Genomic DNA, 12,546 nt, shown 5'->3' on the forward strand with positions numbered 1-12,546 from the left:
CAGTAATGAAGATAGCTACTGTATCTCGTTCTAAGTCTTTCGTCTTTAAATGAAATAAATTAAATAACAATTAGGCGCATAATTTATTCAATTTGTTCGTCCAATATTTGTAGATAGATAGATAGATAGATAGATAGATAGATAGATAGATAGATATATAGATAGGTAGGTAGGTAGGTAGGTAGGTAGGTAGATAGATAGATAGATAGATAGATAGATAGATAGATAGATAGATAGATAGATAGAAAGATAGATAGATAGATAGGTAGGTAGGTAGGTAGGTAGGTAGATAGATAGATAGATAGATAGATAGATAGATAGATAGATAGAGAGATAGAGCCGATGAAGTAAAGTGCCCTGTCATGCATCTGTCAGTGGATTTTTTTTGCTGGTTGGATCACATTAGAAGCAGAAGAGACTTGTAGTAGAATATGAATTATTTGTCGGTAATATAATTGGCTTGAGGTTAATATAATAGGTTTTACTTTAATATAATTGGCTTGACGTTAATAAAATTAGCTTGACTTTAATACAATTGACTTGAAGTGAACATAATGAGCTTGACGGTAATATTGTTTCACGTTAATATAATAGGTGGCGCTCTACAGTTTTGTATTTTGCATAGGGTTAGAATTTTAAAGAAAACTAATTTCTACGGGTTTCCTCACTGGTTATACTGGCTACTGTCGTGTATATTTGATTTTATTTATATTTTAATTGTTTGTAAGTTTTAAAAATCTTTTTACTGTTTAATTTCATTATATGTCAACATAATGTAGTTCCGTTTACGAGGAACTCGATACTTTTTTCAGAAAATAGTTTGACCGTGACAATTTATTTTGTAAACGCTTAAAGCTGACATAGTTCCCGACCTTAATTCAAATTTAGCAACAGTAACGTGAACAATTATTTTAATTTATTTTTATTGTGGGAATAATAAAGCTGAAATCGAGGCTGTGTTGGATACGTGACTCTCGACTTGTAAATAGATGCTAAACAACTTTTATTTTATTCTCAGAGCAAAATGATTTGTTCTTATCAAGGACATACATATTTTTTAATATGTAAACACGTTCACGTGACCCTTATCCGGGCATCTGTTTTGCACACTATTCAAGTTTTAAACCGTTGTTTTAGAGAAATAATCTCAACCGTGCTTCTAAACACTGGGATGTAAAGGTATTTCTTTTGTTGTGTCATTTTGTGAACTACATTTTAATGTTTATTCAAATTATTTGGATTCTAAAGGATTGATTCGTTTCTCTGGAAATATTTTGAGTGCTCATACATAATTCTTGAACAAAGACATTTCTCAAAAAATTGTATTCGGATTTCCAACACCGGATTATTGTTTGTGAATATTATTCCAACACCATAAATGATACAGCATACGTCATCCCCTTCCATCTTGGATTCTTCGTCGGGATTCGAACTTGAAATCATTAGAACATTTTATTATTAGGACTTCTGACATTTTATTCGTGGATTATTCTTGGATTATTAGGTTTTGATTTCATTATTAAAACCGTACGTTCTTACTCTTTTCATTTTTACAGTATCTTTCAAGTGAAATAATATTTTTTTTATTTTTTTCAAAGCTTGTTGTTTTCATTCTTTCTTGTGTTATTGTTTATGTTTATTCGAGCCTAAACTCGTAGCACTAAAAAAAGACCTTGTATATCTTACTCATTGTTCAAATGACCTTTAATTTCCTTTATTTGGTGCATGATTGATGGGTGTAGTATTGGTATAGAGTATACAGCTTGGCCTTACTCCAGATGTGCAATTTAAAAAAAAACTGCTAGCTTCACTTGGTAATTTTAACTTGCTGAATTTTAGAAGTAAATTGTATAAAAAGAGCCGATAACTTTCTTTTACATTTTTAAATTTGTTAATTCAATCATTGCACTTTCAGAAGCTGGTATTGTCTCGTATGACAAAATACATTTTCTCTATATTTTATTAGCTGATAAAGATAGTGTACTTTAGCTTAATTCATGCTGAGTTTTTGAACAGAAAGGAGCATTCATTTTTTAGTCAGCAGTGTGCTAAGATCATGTACAGTTTGCACAAGTACAATCCAAAGAAATCTCAGCCACATTACATCAAATTAACCTAGATGTATGCCAACATTCTCTCCACTCTGCATGTTTTAAATGCAAACAACTTTAGCTTTCATACGTTACTCTCTCAAAAGAACATAACTGGTGAGCGCCCCCTTAAAAAGCACATATGTATTATTAGTGAATGATTTAATTTTGATTGTATGGCTGAAAAATATAAGTTGCGATCATCAATTCAGTCCTTTTGAATAATTCTCATGTATCCCCCCCAAAAAAACCCCCAGTCTTTATTAATGTCAGAGTCTCAAAGATGTCCAGCCGTCCCCCCACCCCATAATAAAAGTTAGCTATTTTAAAAATGCAAGTTACACTCAAGTTGACTTTATTCCTATATTCTAAGACTTCTAATTTCCCCTAAATTAAGGTCACTACTCACACAAACATGTCCCAGGGCATATTATGTGCGCAAGAGCAGCACAATACGCATAATTAGCTTATTTTCATGCATAACATCAATATTAATTTTGCTCCGAACAACACACATACTGATATGAAAAAAAGAAAAATAATTGCGTAAAGTTTCATGTTTGTTTAAGGTGGCACTCTACAGTTTTGCATTTGGCATATGGTTAGAATTTTAAAGAAAAACAATTTCCTCGGGTTTCCTCACATTGTTCGAAGAACCTTTAATTCCCTTTATTTTGGTGTATGATTGATGGGTGTAACATGGGTTACAGAGTATACAGCTTGGCCTTACTCCAGATGTGGAACTTTCGAAAAACTGCTCGCGCGACTTGGTCATTTTCACTTCCTGAATTTCAGAGATGAATTGTAAAAAGTAGAGCAGATAACTTTGTTTATATTTTTTAGATTTGGTAATTCAGTCATTGCACTTTCAGAAGTGGGTATTGTCTAGTCTGGCAAAATTCATTTTCCCTATTTTAATAGCTGATAAATATAGTGTACTTTAGAATTATTCAGGCTAAGGTTTCTTTTAACATAAGGGAGCAGTAATTATATTTTTCAGTGTGCTTTGATCCTGTACAGTTTCCACAAGCACAAAAACCAAGGGGGCCCCGAGTGGCCGAGTGGTCTAAAGCGCTCACCGTTACGGATCACTGCCATCTGACCTCTGTCTGCGTGAGTTCGAGTCTCAGGCTCGGCTAACGCTGGTACGTGAGAAAGCCTGCCAGTAGTTTCTCGTGGGCCGATGGTTCTTCCCGCGGTTTCCTCCACCAATTATACTGGCCGCCATGTATGGCCTATCTTGTGCTGAAAAATGGCGTTAAACCCTACAACAACAACAACAAAATCCAAAGAAATGTCAGCCACATTTCATCAACGTAGCATATATGTATGCAAACATTCTCTCCACTGTGCATGTTTCAAATGCAAACAACTTCAGTTTGCATACGTCACTGCCTCAAAAGTAAATAACTGGTGAACGCTCCCACAGGCTTGATGTTTGATCTCACTTGATATTGGTATGGATCTCCGTTGTAACAAGCATCTCAAAAGCATATTAAATTAAAGTAGTTTCGATAACCTAACTTTCACGCAAGACAAGATAGAGCTGGGAGAAAAAAAATAATAACGGGAGGGAGTTTGCCATAGAACTTTTTGTTGCCACATTCGAGTCACGTACATACATTTCGGTTCAGTCAAAGACCATTATCATCAATGATGAATGTTGAACTGAGAACTGATTTCAAGCTAAATTAAAAAATAGCAAACAATCTCCTGAATTCATGGCGATCAAATGATAAAATATACTCGTTGCTTTCGACAAAATCGAAAACGTATACAAAGAAATAACTTTGCAATACACTAGGATGCCTTGCTTTTGCATTGCCTGATTACGTGGCATCATTTGTGCTTAGAAAAGGTTTTGCAGTATTTATTTAACAAATTAAATGCTAAGAAGAAAACAATATAGGCTTTAAATTTCAGAGAGACATGCACAAGTTTCTGAACTAAGAAGTGGAAAGACATGAACATTGTTGTTAGATGCCGTTTCGCGAACAAAGTGTTTCAAGACGACGATTCTTTCTATGGTCGAGAAACGGTCCCAGTAAGTTCGACACATGAGACTCACACAGCAGCAGCAGTTTAGTAAAAGAGAGCAAATTACATGGATTCCGTGACATTTTCTGGTTTTGAAACAACTCGGTCCCGCTTCCCATCTGATCCTTTTTACGAATACATTAACTGATCTGATAGGTGGATAGTAAAGTTTCGAAACCCTCACTGGTCTTTTTTGATGGTTTAATACTTTTACCGTGTCTAAAATATTAATTTTCACATAATTTAATGTGCCAAAATTATAACTATATGTCATCCTGTAATGATCCGTAATCGGCACTTCTGCTATTTCGAAACTTCTCCGTGATATTCTTTACTGTAATTAAATAATAATTATGAATATCAGTGAACATATTTGTGTGTGTTGTTGAGTTCTTGTTGTGGTGCACCTCTTAGTATCTCAGTAATTCCGACAAGGACGCAAATGCCCTCAATGTTACGTGTAAAGACAAATATTAAATAATATAAAAATCAGATAACAGATGTATGCATCGTACTTCATCATGTACAATGAACACATTAGACAACAGATGCATGCTTCGTGTAGTTCACTTTTGATCACTAAAAATATAAATACTTGTCGAAACAAAGTAATAAATAAATACATTTCTGATGATTCACTGGATGGACTTCATCCACACCAATAGAATTCGCTTACATTCTTTTTGATAATGAGATACCTAACAGATACTACCTTTGTAGTAATTGCACGTCCAAATGTATCATTCAATTATCACTCATGAAATTTGTGTATAACATGTTAAGCTTTCACATGAATCCGGATAAAGTACAAGTATAAAAACATCTCTCCGTGTTGTCTGCAAGAGAGTAAAAGCAAAAAATGTTTTGAAGAGTTACAAAATTCCATCCCGAAGATATTAAAGTTTGTTTTGATAAATGTGCCGACAAATGTCTATAGCATCAATAACGGCTAAGTATCAGTCTTAACAGACATCATAAAAGCTTGGAAACCAGTGGGATACCTACTTAAATTCTCGTTCTTTTATGTAAAAACAAGGCTCTCCTTGAGGTTCCAGGTTGTAAGACTAGCGTTGGGTTTCAAGTCAACGATCCCATACCGAGAATTCGATTAATGCAGGGATACAAACGCGATATAGGTGTAGCCGGTAATCACTTTACGCCAGAATTTTGGAACATTAACTAGGCTAGATATGTCCAAACTCAGCACCACTCCTGCTAATCAGGATGCTGGAGGAAGAACGCGGTCGTTCTCGCAGGGAGGTCCTGATAGAGAACAGAACCTTCTTTTCAATTCTCAGCAGGAACATTGGTCTATCGTGACGCCCTTCATCTCAAAAGACTTGTCTCAAATTAGACGCATCATTCATTGCTGAGAGAAAGCAGCATTTTTCACCTTCAAGGTACATGCACTTTACCAAACGATCATGTTTTTGTGAATATTTTGATATTAAACAGCGACCTAAACAACGCAATCACTGACAACAAGCGAAACATACGCTAGGAGGAAGGAATCACTTTCAATAAAATAAAAAAACCTAGAATGGTAGGAATTCTGATGATTATAAAAACTAAGAGAATGGAAAGATAGGCCTGAAAATGAAAGTTTTGTTTCATGGATTTTCTTGCTCCAAAAAGACACACACACACACACACACACACATATATATATGTATATGTATGTATGTATATATATATATACATGTATATCTATCTATATATATATATATACAGATCTATATATGTATATCTATACATATATATATTGGGCCCCGAGTGGCCGAGTGGTCTAAAGCGTTCACCGTTTCAGATCACTGCCATCTCACTGTCTGTCTGCGTGGGTTCGAGTCCAAGGCTCGGCTATCGTGGGTACGTGGGAAAGCCTGCCAGTAGCTTCTCGTGGGTCGGTGGTTCTTCCCTGGGTTTTCCAGGGTTCTTCCTCCACTAGTTATACTGGCCGCCATGTATAGCCTATCTTGTGCTGAGAAATTGCGTTAAACCCTCCAACAATACATATATATACAGATATATACATGTATATCTATATATATACAGATATATACATGTATATCTATACATATATATACACAGATATATACATGTATATCTATACATATATATATATATATATATACAGATATATACATGCATATCTATACATATATATTTACAGATATATACACATATATCTATACATATATATATATATCTATATACATATATATCTATATCTATCTATCTATCTATCTATCTATCTATCTATCTATCTATCTATCTATCTTTATATATATATATATATATTTGAGGAAACGTATGTATCTATACACTCATAACTTCTTAATTTCTTAATGTTACTTTCTTTTGAAAGATTTTTTTTCTTGAAGCATTCGTATATGAAAAATCCCTTCATGCAAATGTTGTCTTGCTTTTGATGTTTTGCGTCTGTGGTTCGTTTTCGTATCTTCAGCATTTTTAAACGGAACAGTAGATTCACAATGTACTAATATAACAGTTAAGGGAAAATGGTTTTTAATAGTTTCATTTATAAAGTTGTAACTGTTCTCCGTGATGTTAGATTGTAATCGTACAGAAGGAAATCTGACTCATCGGACACCGTTCTGCTTAAGTTGCTTTATCCAGCTTTAAAAATACAAGACATTCGTATGAATTTACATTTGGTTGTGTGCGTTTCATCCAAACGCAAACCTTATTTTATAGCCATGATAGTGGAAAGACACCGTCAAAATCAATAGCACGTGTCTTTTGCTTCCTTTTTCACCATAACATTTGCCAAATAAAATTATTAAATATCATCTGGGCAGACATTATCGATATAGATTATTTGTATAGTCATTATCGATATAGATTATTTGTACAATAAATATCACCTGGGCAGACATTATCGATCAGATTATTTCCACATTAAATATCACCTGGGCAGACATTATCGATATCACCTTGGCAGACATTATCGATATCACCTGGGCAAACATTATCGATATAGATTTTTTATATATAAAATGTTTCTTTACACTAGTTCAAACACCAGACAAATTTATTTACATATACAGATATAAATGTTGAAGTTCACACAATGTCGACAGCTGCGAAATGATTAGTTCTCAGCACAGGAACGATTTGCCAGGACAGTAAAAGATAAATTATTTCTGTTTCATAATCTAACGCTATCTTGAAGGTTCGGTTTATTTAAATGCTGTCATTATTCAAATGTTTCAATGCCAAATCCATTAAATGGAATGTTCGCTCGCGTCTTTGCCTTCATGTTAATAGAAAATTAACTCAATATCTTCGCTGAGTTATGATGTCCAAATGAAAGATTGGTTATATTTTAAAGTGACGAAAATTACCACATAAAATGTAAGGCTTTTGGATAGCAGATAATTGGGGGATGTTAAAGATAATATTTTTCGTACTGACTGGGTAATTGATTGAGATTGACAAGTCAGGCATAATGATTATAATTTATATTTGGGGGTCTAAAGAGGTTTACCAGCAGCTGATGTTATATTGTACCAACTATGGTGTTAAACATGACAGAGTACCATGAATGTATTTAAGGGCGCATTAGATTTCACAGAAATGGACAACGTTAGGAAAGCGCGTGTCAGACGGAAATCTATTTCGATGTCGATGGCGCGAAATGAGCGTGTCAGAGAGTGAGTTACGATAAAAATTGGAGGAAATAAAAAGTCACTTCTAACAAAAAACGTGCATGGAGTTTCGATGTTATAGAATATGTCGGCTTAGAAAGCAGTGGTTCAAAATAAACCATTTCCACGTATGTAAAGTATGAATTAGACTTCTCTCTCTCTCACTCTCTCTCTTATATATATATATATATATATATATATATATATATATATATATATATATATATATATATATATATATATATATATATATATATATATATATATATATATATATATATATATATATATAATGACCTGGTGCATGTACGAATCACTGTAGCTATCTGTAGAAAACCATCTGTCAGGTAGAAAATCGTGCATACTTATCAATCTTCCAAGAACTATAGTCAATTCAACGCGAACAAAACATATAAGCTTAGCCCATAAATTAGTATAAGCCTTCATGACAAGATACAGAGAGAGAGAGAGAGAGAGAGAGAGAGAGAGAGAGAGAGACAGAGAGAGAGAGAGAGAGGGAGAGAGAGAGAGAGGATTTGTACACAGATCAATCAAGGACCATACTTATAAGTGTTACGTGTTTAGGCTGTACAGACAGCGAAGACAAAAAGACTTGTAAAATTAAATAAATAAATTATCTTACGTCACTTGTTTAGGCTCGAATAAACAGTAATACAAGAAAGAGTGAAAACAACAAGCTTTTAAAAATACAATAATTTATTTCCCTGGAAAAATTCTTCAAAAATGAACAAAATATAGAATCAGATCCAAAAATGATCTAAAAATAATCTGAGAATAACATTTTAGTAGTCCTAATAACAAAATGTTCTACTGATTTGCCGTTCGAATCCCGACGAAGAATTCAAGATGGAAGACGATGACGTATGCTGCAATATGTTGTGTTGAAGTTTTCAGTTCCTTGTAGAAACAAGAATTATCACTCCGGTTTCTGATAGCTGAATAATTTTTGAATATACAAAAATGTCCTTGTTCCACAATAATACATGAGCACGCGTATTTTCCAGAAAAATAACAGTATTGATCCTTTTGAATCCAAGTAATTTGAAATAACTCCGAACCAAGTAATTTGAAATAACTCCAAACAGCACATCATACAACGAACAGTTTAACGGCCCAGCGTCTACTGATTAATTCTCCAAAACATGGGTTATACGGGCTTTCTAAAACGTACACAAAGGGTCACGTGATCATCTTCTAGAAGTTTATAGAAGCAAATACTTTTTACAGCTCACGTTTGGCCAGTGTGAACATGACGAAAACAAATCATTTTACTCTAAGAAATAACAAAAAAATTGTTTATATCTTAAAGACAAGGTCCAATCATGAGCTTGGAAACAACCAATCATTTTAAAATAAAATCGAACTTGTTTATGAAGGCTGCAACAAATTCTGAAACAAGGTCAGGATTTAGATCAACACCTGAAGTTTATAACACTAACAGCCAAGGTCAAACTATTTTCTAAAAAAATATCATCTCTAGTGAATACATTTAATTACAGTATTACAATATCTTGTAATGAAAAATAAAAAAATTAAAATTGACAAACAATTCAACTGAAATAAATAAATATATATATATATATATATATATATATATATATATATATATATGTATATATATATATATATATATATATATATATATATATATATATGTATATATATATATATATATATATATATATATATATATATATATATATATATATATATATATATATATATATATATATATATATATATATATATATATATATATATATGTATATATATATATATATATATATATATATATATATATATATATATATATATATATATATATATATATATATATATATATATATATATATATATATATATATATATATATATATATATATATATATATATATATATATATATATATATATATATATTAAATCAGATATAATTAAATCAAATGTGCATAACAATTATTTCCCTAGAAAAACAAGTTACAAATGAGAAAAAGAACATACGGTTTTACGAATCAAATCCAAACATAATCCAAAAATTAAAAAAAAACAGAAGTCCTAGTAATAAAACGTCCTAGTGAAATTGATTTCGATTCCCGGTGAAATCCAAAATGGAAGGCGATGACGTATGATGTGGTCAGCGTTGTACCGATGTGTCAACAGTCCTTTGTTGAATCACATAAAATAATATTCCAGTGTTTGAATTCTGTGTAAATTTCGATCACTGTCCTTGTCCAAGAATTAATTTAGAGCAAAAGTATTTACAGGGAAATATAATCTCTTGGAATCCAAATAATTTGAAGAAAACAAAATAATTTGCCCCAAAACTGGTCACAACATAAAACACTTTAACTTCTCAAGTGTTAATGCAAGTAATGACTATTCTTTCTCAAAACACGAATAATCAATCTAGCTGCCAAGCAAAACAGATGCCCGGATGTGGGTCAATCCTCTGGAAAAACCATACTGATACATGTTATTTGTCACGTACTCCAAGTATGGGCTCGATTTCACTTTATGAATCTTACTCTGAGAAAGAATTTAAAAAATTGAAAAAGGCTGTTTACTTCAACTCTTACTGGTTCTGAATCAAGGACAGGGACTAGGTCAGCATTAGATACAAAGTTTCTGTTATTAGTTGTTTACAAGAAACATCAGGTCAAACAGAACTGAACTGAATTTCTGGATAATGTCAAATCCAGTAAATAAAAATACATTACAATAGAATAAAAAAAAGATTTAAAGCTAACAAACAAACAATTAAATTAAATCAAATATACATAACATAAGGCAAATGCCGAAATAAAAACCTAATGAAAATCAAATTACTCTGAAGAAAACTAATTTTGACTAATGATATAGATATACCCGACAGAGTACTATATTTGACTAATAACAAAGATATGATCGACAGTGTGCTATATTAACTAGTAACACACAGGTAAACAACAGAGTACTATATTTGACTAATAAAACAGATTTAACCAACATATACTATTTGGCTAATTACACAGATATCACCAGCAGAGTTTTATGAAGCGTATCAATTAAGTTGATTAATTTTAATTTAAAATTTTATTAAAGCAAGCCATATAATATGACAAACAAGCTGCGATAGCCTTTAATTCACGCTTAGAAATAGCTTCAGTGAATTGTAACTGATACGTAGAAAATGCGGAGGGCTTCAGGGCCGACAATGGGGGGGGGGGTCAACTATAAGGGGGTCCGGGCCGAATAACACCTTTTAATTTTATAAGAGAAAAGTTTTGTTTGAACTTGAACTAGGAGAAGCACGTATGTTTCTTACCCCAGGAACCGTGATCGCTCTCAACGGCCCTGGAGCGCTTAATACTAACACTATGTCTAGTCAATAAACCAAATTCTCTAAATGTTTCACACGTAAGTTTTATACATGCGACTACGAAAACAAATCATGTTGAAATCGAAAGAGATATTTGAAGACATCGATTCTGAAGTTACGAAAAATATCCGTATCAACCGTATTGTTGTTCACATTTGCTGGCCATCAATAGTGGTTCTACGGTCCACATTCAGGACACTATGATGTATGAAAAGTATTTTTGCAGCCGTTACGCCACAATTGACTTTGGTTTATTCTTGTTCCCTGTATTGTAAAATATTTGGTAACTTTTGTGCAGAAAAAAATAAGTTTTTTTTAGCTTTGGATCTCAAAGAGCGTCAGCTTTTCTCGCAGTATATTTTGATTCTACCGCTACAAAGGTCGACGTTCGCGCAATTAGATCGTGCATAAAATTCGCATTTATCACAAAGTTGGTAAACTTTACATACAATATTTGCGATTTAGTATATTTTACATGTCAACATGTTGAGGATTACTTTCGGTGAATCTGATTGGTCCATACAATGCAATGAAATGTGTGCGTAGTATTCTCATTATGGATTAACTGCCACGGCAGGAATTGTTCTTGACCCGCCTTTAGGATGCTGTTCTTAGGGCCGTCCATTTAGTACGTACGCATGGATGAGGGCGGGGATTAACCCAAATGCATATGCTTGCTTATGGGGGTCTACTGATAATGTGCGTATGCATAGGAAACGGGGGGTGGATGGGTGAAACCTCGATAATAATTTGTCTAATACATAACCTGTTCAGTCAGCGTTTAAATTTTAGCAGACACTAGACAAACTTTTCAAAGTTACGCAGCTTGTTTCTTTGATACAGCCAGACATTCAACGTCGGTGGACAATTTGTTTTGTTAAACACGTTGATATTCTTAATCCTTGATCGTTTCTGCGTGGATTAAATATAGACCATTCTATATAATGGGGGGGGGGGGGGTGTGCGTCAAGCGTACGTGCGCAGGTGGGGGTGTACAAAAGTACGCATATCTACAAGCGGGGTGGGGGTCAGGCTTTGCCAGATATTAGCGTACGCACTAAATGGATGGCCCCGTACTATTATTAACAACAATATAGCGGCCGCCTTTATAATTTTGCAGGGCAAGCGTGTTTTAAACCTCAGACTGTGACCGGTAGAAGTAAATAAACTCTTTTCTCTTACGAGGAAATGTCGATAAATACTGTTTTCCGAACTGACAAAACTTTATTTTACCTCTACGTCTTTCCAAAAACAAATAATGCAATAAGTCCGGTTAAAAAAGTTGTATGTCTATTATAAAGGCGGCACGCCTTTCGATTGAAATGTTGCAAGCAGTCTCATAGAAATTAATGTATATGGCTCCTGAATAATCC

This window comes from Sinohyriopsis cumingii, unplaced genomic scaffold (assembly GCF_028554795.1).
Source record: "Sinohyriopsis cumingii isolate HCF-2022 unplaced genomic scaffold, ASM2855479v2 utg003209l, whole genome shotgun sequence".
Classification (NCBI taxonomy): Eukaryota; Metazoa; Mollusca; class Bivalvia; order Unionida; family Unionidae; genus Sinohyriopsis; species Sinohyriopsis cumingii.